The sequence below is a fragment of the Pituophis catenifer genome, unplaced genomic scaffold (assembly GCF_029215685.1).
Source record: "Pituophis catenifer annectens isolate HBS135680 unplaced genomic scaffold, rPitCat1.0.hap2 SCAF_6, whole genome shotgun sequence".
NCBI lineage: Eukaryota > Metazoa > Chordata > Lepidosauria > Squamata > Colubridae > Pituophis > Pituophis catenifer.
The window spans coordinates 23,552,376-23,566,119 of record NW_027256886.1 but is presented as its reverse complement, the minus strand read 5'-3'; positions in this window follow the sequence as shown (position 1 = coordinate 23,566,119).

Genomic DNA, 13,744 nt, shown 5'->3' with positions numbered 1-13,744 from the left:
TATGCTGACTCTGTAAACTGCTTAGAGAGGACTCTAAGGCATTGCAAAGTGATATATAAGTCTAAGTGCTATTGCTATTGCTAATGCAACTCTGGTCCTTTTCTGGGGACACATTTTTAACCTACCATATTTTTCGGAATATAAAATGCACTTTTTTCCCCAAAAAAAGAGGATGAAAACCTGGGTGCGTCTTATACTCCGAATGTAAACCGGCCCAGCCTCGCAAACGGAGATTTCAGAGGCTGAAAGAAGCCTCTGAAAGAAGCTTCAGAAAAAAAGCCACTAAATAGAGCTTCAGAAAAAAGCCTCTGAAAGGCTTTTATCTAAAAAAATATGGCAAGCAACAAAAGAAGAATCAGTAAAGGTTCTAACCAAACTATGCTAACAAATCTGGAGAATGGCACAATAACCAACAGATCGGAAGAGGTTAATCCAGGGGTGAAATTTAAAAATTTTCCCTACCGGTTCTGTGGGCGTGGCTTAATTGGTGAGTGTGACTTGGTGGTCAGTGGCCGGGTAGGCATGGCCAATAGTAATAAATAATAAAAATAATAAACAAAGTACACAAAACAATAAGAGGTACCAAAAACCAACTTTCACACTTTAAACACACACAACACAACATAACTGACTCACACACAATGTAAAAGCAGCTGCACTTCACCCAAAATAGCCCCTACAACAAGCAGGAATGTCACACAGCCACAAAAAGTTCAAAAACCAACTTTCACATCTTTTCTCACACAAAATGCCACATACAGCTTTGTGAGATTTTATGTGTTTGTGTATTAGAGTGAAACACTACAGAAACACACCAAATCTCAGATAGCGGCACAAATATTTTATTTTATTATTTTAGTTTATTTTATTTATATTTTTAGATAAAAGCAGCTAAATTTAAAACTTCCTTAACTTTAAATTGCTCTGTCTAAAAAAGAAGCAGCAACTGCCAAGTAGGCAAGTGGGGACCTGGCGATTGGGTGGGCATGGGCGGGGGCGCCAGGGATTTTTGCTACTGGTTCTCCGAACTACCCGCTGCCATTGCTAATGGATCAACCGATCTGGTCCGAACCAGGAGCATTTCACCTCTGGATTAATCTATATACCAATTCCAAATAAAGGAGATTGAACAGAGTACAGATAGTCCTTCAGAATAAAAGCCTCTGAAAGAAACTTCAGGAAAAAAAAGCTTCCAAACAGAGCTTCGGGGAAAAAAAGCCTTTTATTCTGAAGCTCTGTTTCAGACGTTTCAGAGGCAGAAAAAAAAAAAGCAAGGCACAGAGCTCACAACCAACGAACCTGTTGCTAAAATTCACCTCTAGGAACAGCTGATTGGGGGTATTCCAGGAGGCCATCCACTACCAATCAGCTTTTTTCTTATTTTTCTCCCCAAAAACTAAGGTTTGTTTTATACTCCGAAAAATACATTTATAAAATGAAAAAAATGAAAGTGTCCTATGAGCTGAGTTAAATTTTGAAAATGTTGTGGAACTAACCATGCAATTTTCTTTGCAACAGTACAGAACTAGTTTATTGTGACTTTTTATTATTTATTTCCCAATCTAGTAACCTGCCATGGTATTCCCTGGAAGACTCCCATCCAAATATTAATTCCAGTTAATTTCCAACCCCAGACAAGGCCAGCAAGGTGCTGCCACCTAATGGCTTCTATGTCTTTCTATAACTGTCTCTGTGAATCCACTCTTGTGTTTTTTGATAAGCAGAAAAATCATTTTCAGATAATTCCATGTTTATTGTCACCAAATTCTGATATTCACTTTAAAATAATCTGAGACATATATGCATTGATACATTTTCCCCTGTGCAGTTGAAGTTTTAAGTTAACCCCTGTAGCTGCCTGTGAGTTCAGTGACTCATGCATGCAACAAAAGAAATAATTTCTTCTCATCAGGATTCTGAAGATTAGTTTGAATGCACTTTGTAAAAATAGAAACTTCAAAACATAAATTCAAGGAGATTAATCACTTTATGCCTCCACTCCTAATGCCTTTCTGTAATGAGCTTTGATGTCTATTACCATCAGAATTATTGGTCTCTTAAAAAAATAAAAACAATGGAATAATTAACTATTAATTTGAATCTCAAATAGCTACTTTGTATTTATATTTGGTTCTCTATCATGTGGCAATTACTGCCTAAATATTTGCATGATAGGATTAGCTAGTCATAGGCAGTGTCTGTCTTGTTTATTGCTTATTTATAGATGTAAGCCTTTGCTTCTCCCTACATGAAGGCCTCTGTAATAGGCTGGTGTTTGAATTTCTAGCTAAATGAAGTTATATTCTGATTGACAATGTGTAAAACATGGTAAAGCAGACTTCCTAAATTGGAAGATAATTTATCTAAAGTAATTGTCTGGTCTCTATTGTCTAGAACTCTATTATGGTAATCCTCACTGAATCTGAAGGAATTCCTTTGATCTGTTTGTGTGTATATGCATATATACATACATACATATATACATACATACATACATACATACATACATATATACATACATACACATATATATATGATTTTGTCTTATGTGGCGGTTTGAAAGCCATGTGCAAACTCCAGAGTCAGTCTTGGAATGAAAAGGGTGCAAAGACCAGTGAGTTTTTAGTGATATGGAGATATATAAATAGAATGGATAAATTTTGGAGCATTGGTGAAATTTTAATGAGGAAATAACAGAATAGCAGAGTTGGAAACAACCTTGGAGGTCTTCTAGTCCAACCCTCTGCTCAGGCAGCAAAACCCTATATCATTTCAGACAAACCATTGTCCAATCTCTTCTTAAAAACTTCCAGTGTTGGAGCACCCACAAGTTCTGGAGGTAAGTCATTCTATTGATTAATTCTTCTAACTGTCCAGAATTTTCTCCTTAGTTCTAGGTTCTCTCCTTGGTTAGTTTCCATCCATTCCTTCTTGTTCTGCCTTCAGGTTCTTTGGAGAATAGGTCATGTCATGTCACCCCCAGTCCTTCTTTTCATTAAACTAGATATACCCAAATCCACCAACTGTTCTTTATATGTTTTAGTTCCCAGTCCCCTAATCATCTTTGTTCCTCTTCTGTTCTGTGTTTCTTTCTAGAACTCAACATCAAGTGTGGTCTTACCAAGGCATTATAAAGTGGTATTAACACTTTATGTGATCTTGATTTTCTCTCTCTCTGCTAATGCAGCCTAGGGCTATGTTAGTTTTTTTGGCAGCTGCAGCACACTACTGGATCATATTTTAGTGATTCCCCGCTAGGACTCCAAAATCTCTCTTGTGGTTACTACTGTTGAGCTACTGTGCTTTTGATTTTTCTTGCCTAAATGTGGCCCCAAATCTTTCTGAAGTTTGCAATGGTAGAATCATAGAAATGGAAGGAGCTACCTGGATCATATTTCCCGCCCTTTCTGAAGTTGGAGATATTGCTGTCTTTTACTAATCTGGCACATTATTATTATTATTATGTTATGACAGTATACACAGCAAGTGAGATGACCATGCTGGATTTCGTATCCCAAATCACTAGTCAAACACTTCTCAAGCATTTAGGACTGTGTGATGTATCGGTGGATTATGCAATCAGATATTATTATTATTTATTGGTTAATCTTTAGTGAGATTCACAGCCTTTGAGGCTGGTTAATAGCTCAGCAGCTCGAGTCCTAACCAAGGACCTAGGAACTGTTAAGGTATCGTCGGAGGATGTAAGCTGTTCCGAGTAAGGTGGTTTTTTGTAGAGTCAAAATGTTCAAGTCCGGCAAATTTAGAATTTCTAAATAGCGGGGTAGCCCTTTGGGTATTGCTCCGAGGGCTCCAATTACAATCGGGACAACACACAATTTCTTTTTTCACAGTCGCTCAACTTCAATTTGTAAGTCCCGGTACTTTGTGATTTTTTCTTGCTGCTTATCTTCAATTCGTGCATCACCAGGTATTGCAATGTCAATGAACCATACTTTTTTCTTTTCAACTATTGTTATGTCAGGTGTGTTGTGGACCAAGTGCCTGTCAGTCTGAATCCTAAAGTCCCACAAGATCTTGAGTTTCTCATTCTCTAAAACTTTCTCAACCTGATGTTCCCAGTGGTTTTTGCTGTACTCAAATCCAAACTTCTGGCACAATTTCCAGTGAATGATTTTAGCAACACGGTCATGGCGTTGTAGGTAGTCAGTTTGTGAAATTTTGCTGCACCCACTGATCAGGTGGTCAACTGTCTCTTCTTTTTCATTGCAGAGGCGGCATTTGCTGTTGGTGGTAACATGTTGAATTTTTGCCTTCATACAGTTTGTGGCTAGGGCTTGTTCTTGAGCTGCCAAAATAAAGCTTTCTGTTTCTTTTTTCAGTACTCCTGATCTTAACCAGTTCCAAGTTAGTTTCTGGTCAGCTTTGCCTTCAATACTTTTCAAGTATTAGCCATGCAGAGCTTTGTGTTTCCAATTTTCAGCTCGCTGCTCAATTACTTCTTTCTTATATTCTACTTTTGTTTTAGTTGTCTTTAAAAGGCCTCCTTTATTTACTTCCTTAATCATTGGTTCTTCACTTTTCTGGATGTAACCATTCAAGCTGCATTTTTCTTCTTCCACAGTCTGCTTTACTTGTAGGAGTCCTCGACCACCCTCTGCTCTTGGTAAATATAATCGGTCAACATCACTTTTAGGGTGCAAGGCATGATTCATTGTCATAAGCTTCCTTGTTTTTCTGTCCAAATTGACTAACTCCATCTGGGTCCAGTCAATTATTCCTGCAGAGTATCTAATCACAGGTATAGCCCAGGTATTTATGGCTTTTATGATGTTTCCTCCACTCAATTTGGACATTAATATCTTACGAATTCGTCGAATGTACTTGGCTGAAGTTAATTCCTTGACTTTATTATGCATTAAGTCAGAGGCTTCTAAAATCCCCAAGTACTTGTAGCCTTCTTCTGATTTTACTGCCTTTATCATTTCTTCATTCTCTAATTCTATTCCATCCTCTTCTATGATCTTGCCTGCTTTGGTTGCTATTGTTGCACATTTGTCAATTCCAAACTGCATACCAATGTCTTGGCTGAATTCTTTTGTGTTTTCAATTAATAAATTCAGTTCAGCTTTTGTTTTACCAAACAGCTTCAAATCATCCATGTACATCAAGTGCGAGATTTTCAGTCCTTTCTTTGCAAGTTCGTATTCACAGTTCATCTTCCTCAAAATGATTGTCAGTGGTAGCATTGAGAGTATAAAAAGTAGGGGTGAAAGGGAATCGCCCTGGAAAATGCCTCGTTTAATTTCAACTTCACCCAGTTCTTCTTCATTAGTCATAAATTTTGTTTTCCAGAGGTTCATTGAAGATTCCATGAATTTTTGTATGTTGCTGCTGATGCCTAATATTTCCAGGCATTTCTTGATCCAACTATGGGGAACTGAATCAAATGCTTTCTTATAGTCTATCCAAGCCATGAACAGGTTGGTTCGTCTTTTCTTTGAGTTCTTTAGGATTAGCTTGTCGATCAGCAATTGATCTTTTGTTCCTCTTGAGTTTTTGCAGCATCCTTTCTGTTCTACAGGAAGCAAGTTATTTCTTTCCAGGTATCCATAGATTTGGTTTGCAATGATACCAGTAAGAAGCTTGTATGTTGTTGGCAAGCAGGTGATTGGCCTATAGTTTCCAGGGTCCTTTCCTTTTTCTTTATCTTTTTGGATCAAAAATGTCCTTCCAGTTGTCATCCATCCATCATTTTCAGGTGTTTTTAGGATCTGGTTCATCTGGGTTGCCAATCTTTTGTGCAGACTTGTAAGTGCCTTTAACCAGAAGCCATGCAGCTCATCCGGTCCAGGTGCACTCCAGTTCTTCACTTTTCTTGACTGTCTTTGCACCATTGCTTTTGTTATTTTCACGTCTTCCATTTTATGCATTTTAATAGAGTCCTCAGCCTGTTTGATCCATTTTGCATTTCTGTTGTGCTTCTTGTTGTTTTCCCACAAATTCTTCCAGAATTTCAGAGCTTTCTCTTTATCAGGCTTTTCATTTGTTGTTACTCCATTTCCATTTTCTAAATTCTTATAAAACTGGTGCTGATTTGCTCTGAACTGTGAGTTTTCCTTGAACTGAGTTACTCGGTTTTCATACCTTTTAATCTTTTCAGCGATGGCAACAACCCTCTGTTTCAGCTCTTCAATTACTATTGCAATCTCCTTATTCCTTAGATCATATCTTGCTTCCAGGCTGCTTTTGACCTGCTTGTTCTTTAGCTGACCTTGCCTTAGGTTCTTCAAGTTGCTCAAATCTCCACGTACTTTTTTGATCTTCAATTCTAACCGAATTTTCCACTTAGGCTTCCCCTTCTTGCCTCTTTGGTTCTTTTGTATTTTCAACCCCAGTTCTTTGGTGGTTATGACAGCTGCTGCATACATCAGTTGGTTAGTTTCGGCTAATGTAGTGGTTCGAATAGTTTGCACAGCCTCATTGACCTTTTTTAGTACATTTCTCAATTCTTTCCGGTTCACTTGGTTCAGCTTTGGCAAACGTGTTCTTTCAGCATCTTCCATTTGGTGCTTTATTTTTCCAGCTAATTGAGCACTATCTGTTGGTGTTTGTTCTTTAGTGCTTCCTTGTTCTTTATCTTCATCCATTTCAGTATCCTCTTCTTCCCTTTCTTCCTCAATTTGCTTTTGAGTCTGGAAATTATTCTTGATGTTACTCCTCTTTGTTGTTGTACTCAGACCATTAATTGCTTTCTCTTCTATTGCTATTAATTCTTCTGTAGTGAAAAATTTGTGGTTTAGGATTACACATCGTTGGTCCATTAACCTTTGTTCACTGGTGTCACAGTCCGTATGGTTCATCTTCCAAATCTGATACATTCTTTTTTGAAATCCATGTTTTGATGGTTCAGACTGATAGTAAGCTTTCATAATAGAGGTGTTTTCTTCCCAGATTTTTCGCTTTTTGGGTTTTTCTTCCAGTAGCTTGTCAGCTCCATGCCCTGGTTGCCTAGCAGAGGGAGTTGAGCCCTGTAACTCATTTTGCGTAGAATGCCCAGGAGCCATAGCATCCAACGGAACCCTTGTTAATCCGGGCGACGGTTCAGCCGGCATAAATTTCATTTTTTCTGAATTCACCATATTTGAATGGGTTGTGGAGCAGATTTTGTCTGGCCCTTCACCTAAGGTCTGTCTGATATGGTTGCACCGCTTCAGCATAGCCCTTAGGATCATTAGAGCACGCAAGCCCCTCCACCACGACAAGGTAGAGCTCCTTGGAGGGGTTATTATTATTATTATTATTATTATTATTATTATTATTATTATTGTTGTTGTTGTTGTTATTTCTTCTCAGTGTTAGTGCTTAAGGTTTGTACACAGTATCAGATAATACCTTTAATACCCTAGGATTCAATTCATCTTATATAAGTATTTTTAAAAAACAGGGGTTTTTTTTAATTGAGATACTTTCATAGTGTTGATGGTTACAGTACTTAAGGTTATCATTTTTCTCATAACCTAACTGAGGTTTTCCAATGCAAATGTAAATGCAAATAATTGGATCACAAATGTCAGCACCACCCACCCGTTCTAGTTATGACATCACTGTTTGTGGTCTTCAGGGCAAAAAAAAGATTTTTCACATCATGTTAATGTGATCTGCGAACATATCAGCTAATGCAGCATCTCCTCTCAAAGCAGAAGTAATTCTTATGCTACCCAATTATTATCCTTTAAGATAATTTTCTTGATTATGGTAAAGTAATTAAAAGCAGAGACAGGTAATGTGCAAAGGAAATAAGGATCACGGTCTGCATTTTTATGAAGTTAAATTAAGAAGTTGGAATAGTACTATTAAAGTTTTATTAACTTTATAAATTAAGTTGTTCAGGAGAAAATCAAAGAAAGTTTGCAAACTGACACAACATTCTTTATTGATACATGTTTGGCTTTTAAATCTGTGGGAAATTTAAAACTGAACCATTTTATTCTCAATAAGAAAAACAGTAGCAACCTGTTTCACCTTGTGCCTCCAAAAATGATAGCTCTAACAGCTTGAGTCAGCATTGCCATTATAGACGCTGAAAATATTGGCTGTAAATTTGAATGGTGTGATAAAATGCTTCTGGAAGACATCAACTGGACAAGTCTCTAGCCTCATGATAACTTTGATGTTTAGATCAGTCACTACCAGTATCTCAATCACCCAACAGAATGGACTTCAATTCCTTTCAAGCAGAGTCAATATGGCCAGTGGAAAAGACTACATTAGGAAAGTAACATTTTACATCAACTCATAACGTTAGGAAAATAGAGGGTGACATACTGAATGGGTTATTTAATTCAATTGTGCCTCCCTATTGTCCTAATCCTAACTCCAGCTCACAATTTGGCAATTTCCCCAAAATTGTGGTTTCATTAAAATTCCCTCCAATTGCTACATACTTATTATTTTAATGTGACATAAATACTTGGGAAAAAAACCATTTTAATTATATCATTGTTACCCAAAAGGAAGACAATGCTGATTTTAAGATGGCTGAGAAAGGAAGTATAGATAGAAAAAGAATTGTAAACATCAATAAAAATTCTATGCAGTGCCCAGGTTTTTATCTTGTATCTTAGTTTTGCCAATTGGCTCCCACTGAAGTCAATCCCAGAAATTTTCCCCAATAAATGTATACTTGTGATAAAAGTGGATATCTGTATATGGCAGAACAAATAAATAGATATTGTTTGCATTGGTACCTTTTGATTAATTACTAGCTATAAAATAAAACATTTATAAAATGCATTGATTGCCCTGTCTGCAGTTACCAAGTATTTCTTTCTTCACACAAAAACGCACCTTCGCCCAATACACAAGGACACATTACACACATATTTCCTTCCTTCTTTCCAGCAGAATTACCTAAAATATATTAGGAAAGGAAAATCAGGTGAAGATTTTTTTGAGACTCTTCATGAGGGTCTTCCCTTTTAGGAAGGGAAGAAGCCAGAAGCTTCTCCAGTGATGATCAAAAAATCAAGAGCATGATTGCAACCACATGACTGAAGTGCTGCCTTTTTATATGCGTCACATCCACAATGCAGGTAGAATTTAATCATATGGTTGTGACCATCATTTTGAGAGGTTGATTTGCAAACCACTGCCAACTTGCTGCAGAACAACTTGCCACGGCCATCTTGCCACAGGACAACTTGCTACAGGACACGAATTACACTAATTAAAAGAAATGGTTGAATAGAATCATTAAAGAAAGAATGCAAAAGGAGGAACAGAATAAAATGTGAATGGCAAAAATTAAAATACTCTTTATTTATTTTAAATAATTAAATAGAATTGTTACATTGTCCTGCAGCGAGTTGTCCCATGGTGAGTTGGCCATGGTGAGTTGTCCCGCAAAGAGTTGGCCATGGTCAGTTGGCTGTGGTGAGTTGGCCATGGTGAGTTGGCCACAGCAAGTTGGCTGTGGCAAATTGTCCCATTCCCCTCTTGGAGTTGCTAGAAGGATTAGAATTCATAAAACAAGCAAGGTCCAACAAAACAATCTTCAAGCTAATCTTCAGAGCAAGCCATACTTTTGGCAGCTCTAATTACTTGAACTTCCCATACTTCCTTCTCTTCCAGTAGAGAAATGACTGTACATTGAAGGGCAGGACATTTACAAACATCCCATGAATATATTGTAGTAATAGAATAAATAACCCCCACCACCACCATTCAACCAAGACAATTTTATTGAAATTCTGCCCTCCTTTGAGAGATATTTTGAAAGCAAAATCTCTGATATTGATGTGAATGGGAAATACTAGGGGGAAATGCAGAACTTTCTTTTGGGGTAGCATAATAAGCAGCATAACTAAAAAAAAGGATATTTATCCCATCAATTAATTACTAAGCTACATTTGATGTCGCCATTCACACGGCTGGAATTCAATATAAGATACAGTGTAATGAGTTAGATATGTTGGTCTTTGCATTCTTCTGTGGGCAGAAGAATAATGTGAAGCCAAGAACTGTATGAAAAGAGCCCGACAGACACTTTTCACTTATGGTACCATAAAGTAAGTTGCAGTGTGAGCAGTTCCTACTCAAATTATACAGTATATCTTTGTTGATATGCTATCTGGGTTGAAAGTAAAACCTACATTGAGGAAGTTTTAGGTATCTACACTGAGTTTCCAAATCATTGAAAGTATCTTGAATATACTTCTGAACTGTACCAAGTAACCTTTAATAATATTGAAGAATGTCAGTTTGGTTTTAATAGTAGCAGTACACTTTTCCATTTCTAAAAGATAAATCATGCCATCTTTCTTAATGAATACACTTCTGAGCTACCTGCTTCATGCAACACCTACAAAATGGTGCTGTGTTAATTTTTCAGAACTGACATACAACCCTAATTTCTTCATATGTTGGTACCGATTTAAGACATCGTATCAATGTTGTGCTTTTATATAATTTATAGCAGGTTGTAAGAGATGTTATGCTGTTCTAATATTATTTTAATCATTTTTATAACATTTGTTGAAAGCAGAATACGAAGATCCATATGGATTGGATCTCTTTTACTCTACCACAGGGCTGTCGAACTCCCAGCCCGCAGGCCAGATGCATCACGTGCTGATCACACCCACACCCAGTTTAGTGAAGGGGGGAAAATCCCAATACGTCACGTGATGCCTATGTGATGACGTGAGTTTGACACTCATGCTCTAGCAGATTCAAATACAATAACTAGGTATGATGTTATACATCTGATTTCTTTCAGTGGAATAGTGTGCAGTTACTTTATTAACTGATCTGGAACTGTGGTGGGGCAGTAGTTAGAATGCAGTATTGCAGGCTAACTCTGCCCTTAGCCTGGAGTTCAATTCTGACTGGTTCATGATTGACTCAGCCTTCCATCTTTCCAAGGTTGGCAAAAAGACCCAGATTGTTGGGGACAATATGGTGACATTGTAAACTGCTCAGAGAGTACTGTAATGCACTGTGGAGCAGTATAAGTCTAACTGCTATTGCTATTGCTATCTCTTACAATTCTTTCTTCATAGCAAAAACATTACATACTTTACAAAGACGCTACTGCTTCTTCACAGCAATTCATGGACTGCCTATATGGCAGTAGGATTGTATGTATTTTGTTAACACAAAATTTTATTCTGAGAACCAACAAATGTTAATTAGACCATTATTGATACTTAGCAAAACTATTTCATCTCCAAATGAAAAATAGCATTTGAGACTAAAACCATCTTGCAGTGGTTACTTAGAACTTAATTTTTAATACTGTAGCTATATAAAAGTATAAACAGAGTGAATGAACAAATCCAACTTGATTTAACTTCATTTGCCACCAATCGAGTTCATCATAGCCATAGAAATAATTTATGCAGGTTTTAGGATTCAGTGAGCAGAGCTCCGGAGATGCATGGATTTAATACAAAATTAAAATGGCTTCTATACCAGTTTATACAATATTTCCCTCATGGGTATATACTCTGTTCTCTCAGGATAATATTCCATGCATATGATGAAGTGGACTGTAATTCATGAAAGTTTATACCATAAAAATATCATTACTTTTTAATATGCCATAAGGATTCTTGGACTTCTGGAAGTATCATTTCATCTTTTTATATTTTTTCTGACAGCAGCTCCCTAGTTCTTTTTTATTTTTTGTGAAACAGCAATGAGTTTTTGGGATATGTCTAGGCTTATAGAGTCATTAAATCTGGTGGAGAGTGGGAACTGAGGGTCACATTTGGCCTTTGAGAGATCCACACTACAAAACATCACAGGTTTGACAGGGCAAGATATTAAACATGATTTGAATTTAGTTTACATTTCTATTTAAATCAGTATCACTTGTCCAGCTAAGGGTGGCGATACATAATTGGGTATCATCAGCATATAGATCATACCAGATCCCATATTGTCTCACCTGGGCATTTCATGTAGATGTTAAAAAGGAAAAGTGAAAACTCAAACCCTGAGACACCCTCATGACTCTCTCCTCCCAGCTTCAACTTCTCCTTCAATTTCAACTGAAACTGACCATGGAGGAAGGAGGAGAACCACTGTAACACAGTGTCTCCCATTCTCAACCCCCAAAGCTAGTCCAGAAGAACTGATGGTACCAAAGCCACTGAGAGATGCAGGAAGATCAGAAGGATTGCAGGACTCCTATCTCAAATCCTCCAAAGGACAACAATGAGTGTGGCCAAGCATTCTGAAACTAGACTGAAAAGGCTCTAGATAATCCATTTCAACCGGGGCCTTTGGTATCTGTGTCCCAACCATCCTCCAAACAACCTTCCCTTAAAAAAGGAAGATTGAAAACTGAATTAAAACTTTCTAATACTCTGTCTAAGAATGGCCTTTTGAGAAAAGGATGTATTTCTACCTCCTTGAGAGCAGGTGGTATCACCAGCTCCTAAAAAAAGCCATTAGTCATCGCTTGGAAACAACCACATGCCATGTCCTAGGAGGATCAGGAGAGGCATGGTCCAGAAGCAGGTGGTCCATCATCATCCCAAGGAACCTATCCACATTTTTGAGAGCAACTGGGTCAAACTCATCCCAGAAAACAAGGCTCTGAAGTATCTTCCTTCCAAAGGGTCTGCTCAGCCAGGAGTCCATCTCCAAGCAAAATCAACCAATTTCATCTGACAGATGCTAGGAATATTCTTCACAGTGATTCTGCAAGGGCTTCCTTAGCTCTTCTTACCCAGGAGGGATCTAGTTACTGGCAATAAGGTCACTGCTCAGCTACCTGCAGATGCAATAAAGGCAGAAAAGTATTTATGCTCCCCCATCCTTACAACCACAAGGTAGATCCTGAAAAAGGTTCTTACCTGTGCTTGGCTGGCCACAGCTTTCCCCCAGAGATGCTCTATTTATCTCTATAACTGAACTTACTTTTGAACACAGCCAAGAGCAACATTTCTGTTAAAATAGAGGTGTTGGAAAGTTGAATTGGGATAGGCAGACTGAGATGATAACTCAAATGGTGAAGGGAAGAGTTCTTTTTTTTTTTAAATCTTGGGGGAACAAAAATCATATGGAAATATCAATAATGAGACCTTATGACATTCAGTTATAAAAATTGGCTTAATTGCTCGATCAATAGGGAGCCATGCATTAGCTCTATGAAAAAATCCATTTCTTTCTCAGCATTCCATGGAGGACAATCTTTCATTTAAAATAGTCTTTCAAGTGTTTTCATTTTTTTCTCCCTAATGTTAAAATATTTATAACCTCCAATTTCTCTTCTCAGCCTACTAAATTTCTGAGTGTTACCAGGGTGGTGTTTGCTGATTCTAGCCTTGCTAGAATGAATTATCTTCACATCTGGTTCTGAAGAACGTTCCTTCTATAGATCTTACAGTCCATATGATCACTAGCAGGACAGAGCTCTACATGTGTTTCTTTTAATAGTTTCTTCCAGTTCCCCTCTCCATCTACAGGACAATTAATTCAGGTGAAATATAAATTTGAATTACAAGCCTGAAGCTCAAGAAGATTAAAAATTGAAAAAAGGAAAGGGAGAAGCAGAACACCTCACAGACTGCTATAATTCTCATGGTAACATTCCATTCGATTAATACAGTCTTGTTGCTAGGCAAAAAATAAAAACAGATGCTGAAGTTATCTGGGGTCATAGTCAGATGTATAATTAATTTTTCCCCTTGTTCTTCCCTAAACTAAAAATAGAATCTCTTTAATTGTTTTAAAGGGGCTTATTATGAATTAATTATGGCATGTTTTTATC